Source organism: Pongo abelii, chromosome 20 (assembly GCF_028885655.2).
Source record: "Pongo abelii isolate AG06213 chromosome 20, NHGRI_mPonAbe1-v2.0_pri, whole genome shotgun sequence".
Taxonomy (NCBI): domain Eukaryota; kingdom Metazoa; phylum Chordata; class Mammalia; order Primates; family Hominidae; genus Pongo; species Pongo abelii.
In genome coordinates this window covers 22,625,134-22,638,770 of record NC_072005.2, presented here as the reverse complement: position 1 = coordinate 22,638,770, position 13,637 = coordinate 22,625,134, and the positions used below count along the sequence as shown (strand labels likewise).

Sequence of the window (13,637 nt, the reverse complement as noted above, 5' to 3'; positions counted from 1 at the left end):
GAGGGTGATAATCCTGTCAGCTGGGTGTGCATAGAAGGATCACAAACTCAACTTTGTACTGGGCCCTGATGTGAAACTCAGTGAAACCTAAGAGCTTTATATTATATGCATGAGTGTGGGAATCTTCTGAGAACTTTCTGCAAGCAGAAGACTCAGAACTTTACCCATTGCCCTAAGCCCGTCTACAAGAATCAACACGTCTTCTATTTGCTAAATCCAAGTATGAGGGTCATCATTGCATCTGTGAGCTTGGTCCAGAAATGAGTCATCATCTCACACATTGCTGAATTTACATATGACAGTCACAACTCTAACTGTGGACCATGTCCACATGTGAGATTCAGGACCTTACCAGTGGGTTCTGTCCATGTGTGAGAGTGACAATTCTAATTGTTGGCTGGGCGTGCCTATGGGATGCACAATCTCACCTGTGTGCTGGGTCCTGTTATGACACTCTCTGTGTCACTCAAGGATGTTATAGGATATGCATGAGTGTCATCGTCTTCTGTGACATTACCACAAGTAGGAAACAGAAGACCTTACCTATTCCACTAATTCTAGCCATGAGAGTCAAAATCTTTTCTATTGGTTGGGTCCACATATGAGATTCATCATCACACCTGTGAGCTAGGCGTAGGTATGTCACAATCCCACCTGTGGGAAGACCAGACAGGAGAGTCACATTGCTTGAATGTTGGTCTAGGAATATTTCAATAACCCCCTGTGTTCAGGGCCCTGGCAAGAAAGTCATATTACTTGAGTGCTGAGCTCAGCAATATGTCACAATGCCTCTATGGGCAGGGCCTAGCCTAAGGAACCACATCACCCAGGTTCTGTGCAAAGCAATATTTCACAATTAACTCTGTTTACAGGGCTCAGGAAGGAGAGGAATGTCACGTCATGTAGGTTCTGGCCTATTAGATAGATCACAATCCCTCCTTTGACAGAATTCAGGCAGCAGAGTCACATGATTTGGGAGTAGGGCCCAGTAATATTGTCAAAATCCTCACTGAAGTCAGGGCCCATGCAGGAAGAAAGAGTCATGTCACCTAGGTTCTGGGGAAGGAATATGTCACAATCCACATGTGGACTCAGCTCTGGCCCCAGTCACATCTCCTGAGCACTAAATTCAACAATGTATCACAGTGCCCTTTGTGGTACAGGCCAGAGCAGTTGTATCACATCACCTAGGTGCTATGCCTAGTAATATGCCACTATTTATTTTGTGGGCAAGGCCCAAGCAAAAGAAGAATTACATCATCTAGGTGATGAACCCCATGATATATCACAGTGCCCCCTTTGTATAGGGTCCAAGCAGAAGTGAAAAGTCACATCATTGTGTCTTGGGCCTAGGAATACATCACAATGGCTTGTGTAAGCAGTGCTTAGGCAGAACAGTCCCATTACCTAGGTGCTGGGCCCAGAGATACGTGGAAATCTTCCTGTGGGCAGAGCACAAGCAGGTGAGGACGGTCACATCACCTAGGTGGTAGGCCCAGAGATATGTCACAAATTCCCCTTTAGGCCAGGCCAATGCAGAAGAGTCACATCACCTGGGAGATGGTCCCCACACTATGTCACCTTGCCCCTTGTAGACAGGGCCCTGGTAGGAGCTGAAAATTGCATTACCTAAGGGCTAGTCTCAGCGACATCTTACAATTCTCTTTTAGGACAGAGTCCAGACAGGAGAGGAGAGTCATATCACCTAGGTACTGAGCCCAGTGACATGTCACCATTCCCTTTTATGGCAGGGCCCAGGAGAGTCATATCACCAAGGTGCTGGGTTCAGTGATATGTCAAAATCTCCCCTATGGACAGGGCCCAGGCAGGAGAAAACACTGATATGGTTTGGCTGTGTCCCCACCCAAATCTCACCTTAAATTTTAGCAATCCCAACATGTTAAGAGCAAGGCCACGTAAATATAATTGAATTATGGAAGTGGTTTTATACTGTTCTTGGGGTAGTGAATAAGTCTTATGGGATCTAATGGTTTTATAAAGGGGAGTTCTCCTGCCCTTATGCCTGCCACCATGTAAGATGCCTTTTTGCTCTTCCTTTGTCTTTTACCATGATTCTGAGGCCTCCTTAGCCATGTGGAACGGTGAGTTCATTAAACCTATTTCTTTTATAAATTATCCAGTCTTGAGAATGACTTTATTAGCAGTATGAGAACAGACTAATGTAGAAAGTCCCATTTTTAGTTGATGGGCCCATAACATATATCGCAGTGCCCTCTGTGGGCAGGGCCCATGCAGCAGAGTCAAGCCGCTTGAGTGCTGGACCCAGCATTTTGTAACAATCACAGCTGTGGGTGGCACCTATTCAGAAGGGGATAGTCACTTCACCCAGGTGATGGGGCCAGAGATATGTCACAATGCCCCTTTTGGGCAAGGCCCAGGTAGTAGAGGAGAGTCACCACACCAAGGTCTGGGGTGCAGTGATATTTTCTATTTCTTTGTATGTAAGGCACAGGAAAAAAGTCACATCACCTAGATTCTGGGTTCAGGCCAAGCTAAATGTCACAATTCCTCCTGTGGGCAATGCAGAGGCAGAAGAATCACCTCACCTACATGCCAGATACAGTAATATGTCACAGTTTTCCCTAAGAACAGGGCTCTGTCAGGTAAAAAGACTCCCATCATTTGGGTGATGAGCAGAAAGACGTGTCACAATGCCTTTTGTAGGTGGGCAAGGCCAGGCAGGAGAGTAACATCATCTGGGTCCTGGGCTCAGCAACATGTCACAATCTCCCCTTGGACATTGCCGAGGCATGAAAAGAGAGTTACATCATCTAGGTGATACATCCAAATACATGTCAAAATTTACCCTAAAAGCAGGGCCTAGGAAAAAATAGAGATCCATTACCTAGGTGCTGGGTCCAGTGATATGTTACATTCCCTTCTGTGAGCCAGAACCAGACAGGAGAGGAGAGTCACATCACCTAGTTGATGGGTGCAGAGATGTCACAGTGTTCTCCATAGGCAGAGCCCAGGTAGGAGAGTTAAAACATCTGGGTTCAAGGCCAAGCTAAATGTCACAATGCCCCCTATGAGCAGGGCTCAATCAGCAGAAAAGAGTCACATCATTTAGCTGTTGAACACGGTAATATGTCACAATACCCACTGTGGGTGGTTCAATAAAGGGGAGAAGCATTACATCACCTAGGTGATGAGCCCAGTGACATCTCACATTTCCCACTGTTGGGAGGGACCAAACAGGAGGGGAGAGTCACATTACCTAGGTGCTGGGCCCGGCGATATGTAACTCTATCCCTCTGAGCAGATTCCAGGCAGGAGAGGAAATTGACATCATCTGGTTGCTGGGCTCAGCAATGTGTTACCATTCATCCTGTGGATGGGGTCCAGTCAGTAGAGGAGAAAAAAAATCACCTAGGTTCTGGGTTCAGTGATATGTCATAATCCCCACTGAGGGAATGACCCAGGGATGAGAGGGGAGTCCCTTAATCTAGTTAATGTTCCCAGGGATATGTCACAATGTCCCTGTAGGAACAGGGAGGAATGTCACAATGTTCCATATTCCAGGGAAGAATATGTCACCATGTCCCTGGAGGAAGAGTCATATAGCCTAAATGCTGGGCTTAGCAATATGTCACAATCTTTTCTGCTTACATATTCCAGGCAAAAGAAGAAAGTCACAGCATTTAGGTGCTTGGCCCAGGTGTATGTCACAATTCCAGATTTGGGCTGGGCCCAGGCAGGAAAGTCAAATTATTAAGGGGATGGACAAAGGCATATGTCATAATCACATTCGTGGGAAGGTACAGGGATGATATTGACAAGCCTTTATATGTCCCACCTCTAGGTATGAGATTCAACATCTGTGTGTTGGGTCCTCGTACATGAGTCACAAACTCAACGGTGGACCGGGCATGTGCATGAGACCTCAATCTTACCAGCAGACTATATCCCAGTAGGGAACTCATAGCCTCACAGGGGAGCTAAATCCAGGTCAGAGAGTCATTATCTCACTTGTGGACTGGATTCTTGTCTGAGACACAATTCCAAATTTTGACTGCCTCCAGCTATGAAATTTAGGACTTCAACAGTGTGCTGTATTCAAGTGGGAAGATGACAATTCTTACTCTCAGCTGGGTGTGCATACAAGAGTCACAATCTCATCAGTGTGCTGGGTCCTATTATAACACACTGTACAACTTGAGGGCTTTAAAATATACACCTGAGGGCTGGGCATTGTGGCTCACACCTGTAATCCCAGCACTTTGGGAGGCTGAGGTGAGCAGATCACGAGGTCAGGAAATCGAGTCCACCCTGGCTAACACGGTGAAACACCGTCTCTACTAAAAAAATACAAAAAAATTAGCCAGCCGTGGTGGTGGGCACCTGTAGTCCCAGCTACTCAGGAGGCTGAGGCAGGAGAATAGCGTGAACCCGGGAGGCGGAGCTTGCAGTGAGCCAAGATCACACCACTGCACTCCAGCCTGGGAGACAGAGAGAGACTCCCTCTCAAAAAAAAAAAAAAAAAAAAAAAAAAAAATATATATATATATATATATATATATATACACATATGTGTATATATATGTAGAGTGTGTGTGCATATATATATATATATATATACACACACACCTGAGAGTCGCAATCTGCTCTAAGACCTTCATGCTTGTATGGATCCATGATCTTACACATTGCCCTAGAATCAGGTACGAGATTGAACATCTCTCTTATTGGCTGGATCCAGGTATGAGAGTTATCACCATTCCTGTGATCTGAGTTCATAAATGAGTCACCATTGGAACTGTGGCCTATTCACATATGATAATCACAATTCCAACTGTGGACTGTGTTTGCAATTCAGGCTTAGAATTTTATCAGCAGGCTCTGTCCACGTGAGAGAGTGACAGTTATAACTGTGGCCTGGGTGTGCATATGAAAGTCACAATCTCAACTGTGTGCTGAGCCCTGTTATGATACTCTCTGTACCACTCAAGTGCTTTATATAGCATGCGTGAGTGGTGATGCTTTGTGATCTTTATACAATTAAGAAACTAAGGACCTTCCTGGTTGCCCTAATCTTAGCTATGAAAGTTACCATCTCTCCTATTATCCGAGTTCAGGTACAAGAGTCATCCTCATCCCTGTTAGCTGGGACCAGGGATGAGGCTGGATCATCACATTCCCTGGATGCTGGACCAGGAATATGTCACAATTTCCTCTATGGGCAGGACCCAGGCAAGAGAGTCACATCACCTCAGTGCTGTGCCCAGTGAAATGTCACGATGCCCCCTGTGGGCAAGGCCCAGGAAAGAGAGTCACATTACCTGGGTGCTCAGCCCAGTGATATGGTCCAGCTTTTCCTGTGGACAAAGCACAGGCAGAAGAAGAGAGTCCCATCATCTAGGTGATGAACCCAAAGTTATGTCAAAATGCCCCCTGTGAGCAGCGCTCAGGCAGAAGAGTCACATCACCCAGGTGCTAGACTCAGCAATATGTCATAATTTCCCCTATATGCAGGGCCCAGGCAGGAGGGAGTCACATCATCTAGGTGCTGGGTCCAGAGATATGTCACAATGCTCCCTGTGGACATTGCCCATAAAGTCAAGTCACATCACCTTAATGTTGGGCATTGCATTATATTATCACGCCCCCCGTATGCAGAACCCAAATGGAAGAGGATATTTACTTCATCTGGGTGCTAGGCCCAGTGCTATGTCACAGCCCCTAAAATGGGCAGGGCACAGACATGAGAAGAGAGTCATATCACCTAGGTGTTGGGCGCAATGATATGTTACAATGCTCCCAGTGTGCAGGAACCCGGCAGGAGAAAAGAATCACATCACTTACGTGCTGGGCCCAGAAATATTTCAAAATCTCCCTTGAGGGCAGTGCCCAGGAAGGAGAGTATGTCACCTAGATGCTTGATTTAATTAATGTCACTGTAGGCTTGGCCTACCCAGGCAAGTGGAATTTCTCAAATGCTCGGCAAATGTATATGTAAAAATCACACCTGCAAGAAGGTCCAGTGGTTAGATTTACAATTCTGCCCATGTCCCAGCTTTAGGTATGAGAGTCAACATCTGTGAGTTACACGCAAGTACAGGACTCATCATCTTAATAGTAAATTGGATCTGTGCATGAGAGTCCTGACCCCACCTAGGGGCTGTGTCCTGGTATGAAAGTAACAGGCCCATGGGTGTGCTGAATTCTGGTCCAAGCGTCACCACCCCACCTGTGGATGGGATCCATGTATGAGAGTCACGATTTTAACTGTCAACTGTCTCTGGATGTCAGATTCAGAACCTCAAAGGTGAGCTGTGTCCATGTGGGAGAGTGGCAACTCTTATTTTTGGGTGGGTGTGCATTTAAGGATCACAATCTCACCTGTGTGATTGGCACCGTTATGACATTTTCTGTATCACCCAAAGGCTTTATATGATATGCATGAGAGTCACAATCTGCTCTGAGAGTTTTGTGCTGGTACGACCCATGATTTTACCTGTTGCCCTAAGCCCAGGTATGAGAGTCAACCTCTCACTAATTTGCTGCATCCAGGAATGAGAATCATCACTGTGCCTGTCAGCTGGGTTCAGAAGTGAGTCATAATCCTACCTGTGGCTGGATCCATGTATAAGTCACAATTCTAACTGCAAACTGCATTTACATGTGACATTTGTGATCTTAACATGTGTGTAAGTTAAAATCCTAACTGTCAGCTGGGTGTGCATTTGAGAGTCACAGTCTCATCTCTGTGCTGAGCCCTGTTAGACACTCTCTGTACCAACTGAAAGCCTTATACAATATGCATGAGTATTGCAATTTTCTCTGACCTTCGTACAAGAAACACACCCAAACCTTACTCATTGCCTGAAGCCCAGCAAAGAGAATCACTATCTCTCCTATTTGCTGGGTTCAGGTATGATTGTCATCATTGCACCAGTGAGCTGAGCCCAGATGTATGTCACAATCCCGCCCGTAGACAGGGAACAGGCAGAAGAGTCACATCACCTGGATGCTAGGACAGGAATATGTCAATCCTCACTATGAGAAGGATCAGGGAAGAAGAGTCATATCAGCTGGGTTCTGGGCCTAGCGATATGCCACAATCCTTCATGTGGGCAGGTCCCAAGCAGAAGAGAACAATAACATTACTTAGGCGTTGAGCCCAGCAATATGTAACTATGCCCAATATGGGCAGGTCCCAGGGAAGAGAGGAGAGTCAGGTCACCTGTTTGCTGGTTCCTGCAATATGTTACAACTCCCACTGTTAGCAGAACTTTGCAAAAGAAGTGAGTCACAAAATTTAGGTGCTGGGTTAAGCAATAGTTCACAATCCCCACTGTTGACAAAGATCAGGCAGCAGAGAAGACTCAAATCACCTAGGTGCTGGGTGCAGCAATATGTCACATGTTCTTCTGAAGCTGAGACCCAGGCAGGAGAGAAGAGTCACTTCACCTAGGTGTTTGACTAAGAAATATGTCATAATGTCCCATGTGGGGAGAATTAAGGCAGAACAAGCACATCATCTAGATGTTGGGCCCAGTGGTATGTCACAATTTTCTGTGTGATCAAAGCTTTTGCACAAGAGGACAGTCACATTACCTAGGTGTTGAATTCAGAAATATGTAACAATCACTTCTAAGTAATAGGTTCAGGCAGATGAGGAGAGTCATGTTACCTTGGTCCTTGGCCTTGGTATATGTCACAATTTCATCTGTGGGCTGGGCTCACAAAGAAAACTAAAATCACTCAGGGTATGGGCAAAAGCATACATCACAATCACATCTGCAGAAAAGTCCAGGGATGAGATACACAATCCCAAACATGTCCAGCTCTAGGGAGGACAGTCAACACCTCCTGTGTGTTCAGTCCAAGTATGCAAGTCAGAATCTAGATATTGGACTGGATTTGTGCCTGACAGTCTCAAATCAACCTTCAGATTGTGTCCTGGCAGTAGAGTCACAGCCTCAGAGGTATGATAAATCTTGGTCTGAGTGTCATTATCTCATCTGTGGACCTGATCCATGTAGGAGACTCACAATTCCAACTTTTAGTTATGTCCGAGTGTGAGATTCATAACCTCAACAACAGGCTGTGGCTATTTAAGAGAGTGAAAATTCTTACTGTGAACTGGATGTGCATATGAGGGTCACTATCTCACCTGTGCACTGGGCCCTGTTACCACACTCTTGGTGCCACCTGAGGGCTTTCTATGGTGAAAGTCACAATCCACACTTAGATCTACATGCTGTTATGAACTCATGATCTTACCCATTGTCCTAAGCCCAGGAATAAGAGCTAACATCTCTCTTGTTGGCTAGTGTCAGATATGAGAGTTCTCACTGAGTTGGGGGCAGAAAGAAGTCACTATCCCACCTGTGGCCAGATCCATGTATGACAATCACAATTTCAACTGTGGATGGCATCCACATGTGATGCTCTGGACCTCACCATGGTCTCTGTCCATGTGTGGGAGTGACAATCGTCACTGTTTGCTGGGTATGCCTATGAGAATCACAATTTTAACTTTGTGCTGGAATCTGTTATGACACTCTCTGTATCATCGGAAGAGATCATACAATATGCATGAGTTTTGTAATCTTCTGTGACGTTCATACAAGTAGAAAGCCCAGGACCTCACCATTGCTTGAAGGCTACCTGTGAGAGTCAACATATCTCCTATTGGCTAGATCCAGGTATGCAGCTAATCACTGTGCCTCTGAGCTGGGCCCAGAAATCAGTCACTGTTCAACCTGTTCCCAGATGTACACATGACAGTCAGACTTTCGACTGTGGACTGCATCTGCATGTGAGGTTCAGAAGCTCACCAGTGACCTTTCATGTTTGGAAGTGACAATCCCAATTGTTGGCTTGGTATGTCTGTGACAGTCACAATCTCACCTGTGTGCTGAGTCCTATTATTACATTCTCTGTAGCACACAAAGTATTTACAGGATATGCATAAATTTTATACCTCTCTGTGACCCTTCTAAAATTAGGAAACTCAGGACTTTACCTACTGCCTAAAGTCTAACTAACAGTGTCAAAATCATTCCTATTATCTGGGTTCTCATATGAGTGTAATTGAAATGCCTGTGAGCTGGAAAAACTACATGTTAAAGCTTAGCTATGTGAATAAACCAGAAAAGAGAATCATGTCACCTGAATGCTGGACCAAAAACATGTCACTCTCCACTCTGTGGGGAGGGCCATGGCAGAGAAGTCCCATAACCTGGGTACTGGGCCCAGCAGTATGTCACAATGCCATCTGTGGGCAGGGTTCATGCAGGAAAGACACATTATCTGCATGCAGGGCACAGCAATATGTCACCCTGTGTACAGGGCTCAGGTAAGAGAGGAGAGTCACAATACCCAGTTGTTGGGCCTATTGATAGGTCACAATGCCTCCTTTTGGAGGGACCAAGGCAGGAGAGTCATATCATTTACGCATAGGGCTCAGTGATATATCACAACCCACTCTGTGGCAAAGCCCATGCAAAAGAGTAAAGTCACATCACTTAGGTTGATTGGCCCAATTATATGCTACAACTATCTGTGTTGGCAGGGCCCAAGCAGGAGAGGATGATTACATAACCTGAGTTATGGGCCCAGTGATATGTCACAATTTCCCCTGAGGACAAGGCCTATGCAAGAAAGTAAAATAACTTAAATGCTTGGCCCAGGTATACATCACAATTTTATTTTTGGGCTTTACCAAGGCAGGATAGTCAAATCACTCAGGTGCTGGGCAAATGTATATATCACAATCACACTAGCAAGAAGGTTGAGAAATGAGATTCAAAATTCCACACATTTTCTAACTTCAGGTATGAGAGTCAAGAGACCTCATTTGAGTTGGGTCCAAGTACATAAGTCACAATCTTAATGGTGGACTCAATCCCTGCAAGATAGCCCCAATTCCAAATGCAAGCTATTTCTGAATCTAAGAGTCGCAGCCTCACAGGTGTTCTGAATCCTAGTCTTTGAGTCACCATTCTACCTGTTAAGCAGATCCATGTATGAGAGTCACAATTCCAACTTTCTACTGCCTCCGTGTGTGAGATCCACAGCCTCAACAGTGGACGGTTTCCATGTGTGACAGTGACAATGTTTGCTGTTGGCTGAGTGTGCATAGGAGAGTCACAATTTCACCTGTGTTCTTGGTTGTGTTATGACACCCTCTGTATTACCCATGGGCTTTATATGGTATAAGCGGCAGTTGAAATCTGCTTTGAGACCTTCATGCTCATATGAACCAATGATTGTACCCATTGCAGTATGCCCAAGTGTGAAAGTCACATCTCTCTTATTGGCCAGATATAGGTATGACAGTCATCAAAGTGTCTGTAAGGTGGCTTCAAAATAAGTCAGCACACCAGCTGTCCCAGGACCCACATATGACTGTCACAAATCTAATTTTGGAGTGTGCCTGTGAGATTCAGGACCTCACCAGTGGGCTTTTCTTATGTGTGAGGGTGACAATCCTAATTTTCAGCTAGGTGTGCCTATGAGAGTAACAGTCTCACCTGTGTAGTGGATCTTGTTATTGTACTCTCAATGTAACACAAAAGCTTTATAGGATAAGCTTGAGTGTCATAATCTTATGTGACTTTTCCTCACATAGGAGACCCAGTACTTTATCTACTGCCCTAAGCCTAAAATAAAAAGGCAAAATCTCCCCTATTGGCAGGTCCATATATCAAATTAGCCAGTAAAAAAGGTACTCTCTGTCCTAGCTAGGCTGAGAGAACAGATAAGATACCGGGTCTCCTCTTTGTACAAAGATCATAAAAAATCACCACTTCCTCGCACATTGTATAAAGCCTTTGGGTGATATGGGGAGTGTAAATTCAGATGATACAGAGAGTGTATCCACACACAATAGAAATTTTTCTTATTGTATGCACACCCAGCCAACCATTAGCCTTGTCACCCTTACACATAAACAGAGCCCACTGGTGAGGTCCTGAATCTAACTCGTGGATGCAGTTCACGGTAGAAATTGCAACTCCATATGTGAACACCTGGCTACAGTTGGAATGGTGACTCATTTCTAAATCCAGCTCATAGGCAGATGAAGACCCTCCTATCTAAACTCATTCTTAAAGATGTTCACTCTCATGACTGGGCTTAGAATCACAGGTAAAATTGTGGGTTCACACAAGCACAAATGTTTCAGAATGGATTGCAACTCTCATGCATACTGTATAATGCCCTCAGTAAGACAGAGAGGGTCCTTACAGGGCCAAGCACACAAATGAGATTGTGACACCCATATGCACACCCGGCCAATGGTACAGACTGTCATCCAGCCACATGAATGCAGCCAGTGTTAAAGTCCTGAACCTCATGCCCAGAGGCAGTTGAAGGTTGGAAAACTGACTCTTATTATGTAGAGAGTCACCAACCCACCTGACCAAGATTCAGCACACCTGTGAGGCTGTGACCCTTTGAAAATAATACAGTGCATGGAAGGGATTGTGGCTGTCATGCAAGGATCCTGTCCACTGTTGAGATTGTAACTCTTGTACTGAGACCCAACATACAGAATGTGTTGACTTTTCTACCTAGAACTGGGCCATGTGCATGATTGTTAATTTTATCCCTGGACTTTTCTGCAGGTGTGATTGTGACATATTTATTTGCCCAGTACCTGAGTGATTTGACTATTTTGCCTGGGCTCTCTCCTCATAGGGTATTGTGACATATTTCCAAACCCAGGACCTAAGTGATTTGACTTTCTTCTGCTGCTTGGGCTCTGACAAAGAAGGGATTGTGATGTATTACGGGATCCAGAACCAAGGTGATGTGACTCTTCTTTCATCAGGTCACTGCAAAAAAAAAAAAAAAAAAATTGTGACATATCACTGGACCCTGATTCTAGATGATGTAACTCTCCTCTTTTTGCTTTGCCCCACATATTTTGGGTACCATGACACATCACTAGGCCCAGAACCTTGGGGACATGAGGCTCCTGCCTAAGCCTGGCCTGCAGTGAGCCTTGTGACATTGTCTGCATCCATGACCTAAGAATTGTGACTCTTTCTCTGCCTGAACTTTGCCAACAAGGAAAACTGCACCCAGCAACCAGTTGATTCTACTGCCTGGACCCAGCAACCAGTTGATGTGTCTCTCCTGCCTGGGATTTTCCCAGAGAGAGAATTGTGACAAAATTGCTGGGACCAGCAGCCAGGTGAGGTGATTCTGTTCCTGTTGCATTGCTTTCAGGAGAAGATTTTTAAATATTCTTGGCTAAGCATGCTAATGACGTGACTCTCCAGCCTGGTCCCTGTTTTCAGCAAAGATTGTGACATATCCATGGCCTACTGCCTAGGTGATGTGGCTCTCCTGCTCACTCGTTACTGAGAGGTGGCATTGTGACTTATATCTTGGTTCAGCTCACAGGTGCAATAATGACTATCATACCTTGTGAATTGAACCAGCCAATAGAAGAGATACTGACTCTCATATTTTGGCTTAGAAAAATGAGTAAGACCCTGTGTCTCCTCTTTGTATGAAGTTTACCACTCTCAGCCTGGGCACGGTGACTTGTGCCTGTAATCCCAGCACTTTGGGAGGCTGAGGTGGGTGGATCACGAGGTCAGGAGTTCAAGACCACCTGGCCAAGATGGTGGAACCCCATCTCTACTAAAAATACAAAAATTAGCTGGGTGTGGTGGCAGGCACCTGTAATCCCAGCTACTTGGGAGGCTGAGGCAGGAGAATCACTTGAACCCAGGGGGCAGAGGTTGCAGTGAGCTGAGATTGCACCACTGCACTCAAGCCTGGGCGACAGAGTGAGACTCTGTCTCAAAAAAAAAAAAAAAAAAGAAAGTTGCCACTCTCACATATCACATAAAGCATTTGGATACTACAATGTCATCACAAATCCCAGAACATGAGTGAGATTGTGTTCTTGTGTGCACAGTCCACCAACCATTAGAATTTCCACCCTCTCACATTCACAGAGCCTACAGGTGATGTTTTGAATCACACACTAATGCAGTCAGTTCACAGTTTAAACTGTGACTTTTATATCTGAACATCAAGCCACAGTTGGAATGGTTACTCATTTTTAAACCCAGCTTATAGGCAGGTGAAGACTCTCCTATCTGGACACAGTCAATAAGAAAGATGTTGACTCTCACACCTGGGCTTAGGGCCACAGGCATGATCAAAGGTCCCTTCTAACATGGAGGTTTCAGAGCAAATTTTGACTCTCATGCATGTTGAATAAAGCCCTGGAGTGGTACAGAGAGTGTTCTAACAGGGCCCAGCACACAAGTGCGATTGTAATTCTCATCTGCACACCCAGGAGAGAGTAAAGATTGTCGTTGTCCCACATGAACTCAGCCCACTGTTGAGATTCTGGATCTCACACCCTGAGGTGGCTAAAAGTTGCAAACTTGAGTCTCATACATGAATCTGTTCCACAGGTGGGTTCATGACACTCAGATTAAGATTCAGCAAACCTGTGAGGCTGTGACTCTACTTAAAAAACACAATCCCGGGAAGGAATAGGGCTCTCAAACCTAGATCCTGTTGACCAATGGGATTGTGACTTGTGTACTTAGAATGACCATACAGAAATTGACTCATACCTAGAACCGGGACATGTGTGAGATTGTTAATCTCAACCCTGGACCTTCCTATAGGTGTTA

General features: G+C 45.2%; 1 long non-coding RNA gene across 1 annotated transcript in view; it reads right to left on the bottom strand.

Moving 5' to 3' along the window:
• Positions 1 to 3,224, bottom strand: part of LOC129051925 (uncharacterized) — a 62,774-nt gene extending 59,550 nt beyond the window's left edge. Inside the window, exons 1-2 of the long non-coding RNA XR_008516490.2 lie at positions 2,867 to 3,224; positions 544 to 654 (exon numbers count right to left, since the gene is read on the bottom strand). This is a non-coding gene — a long non-coding RNA (uncharacterized LOC129051925). The remainder of the gene's footprint in view (positions 1 to 543; positions 655 to 2,866) is intronic.
• Between the last annotated feature and the right edge of the window lie 10,413 nt (positions 3,225 to 13,637).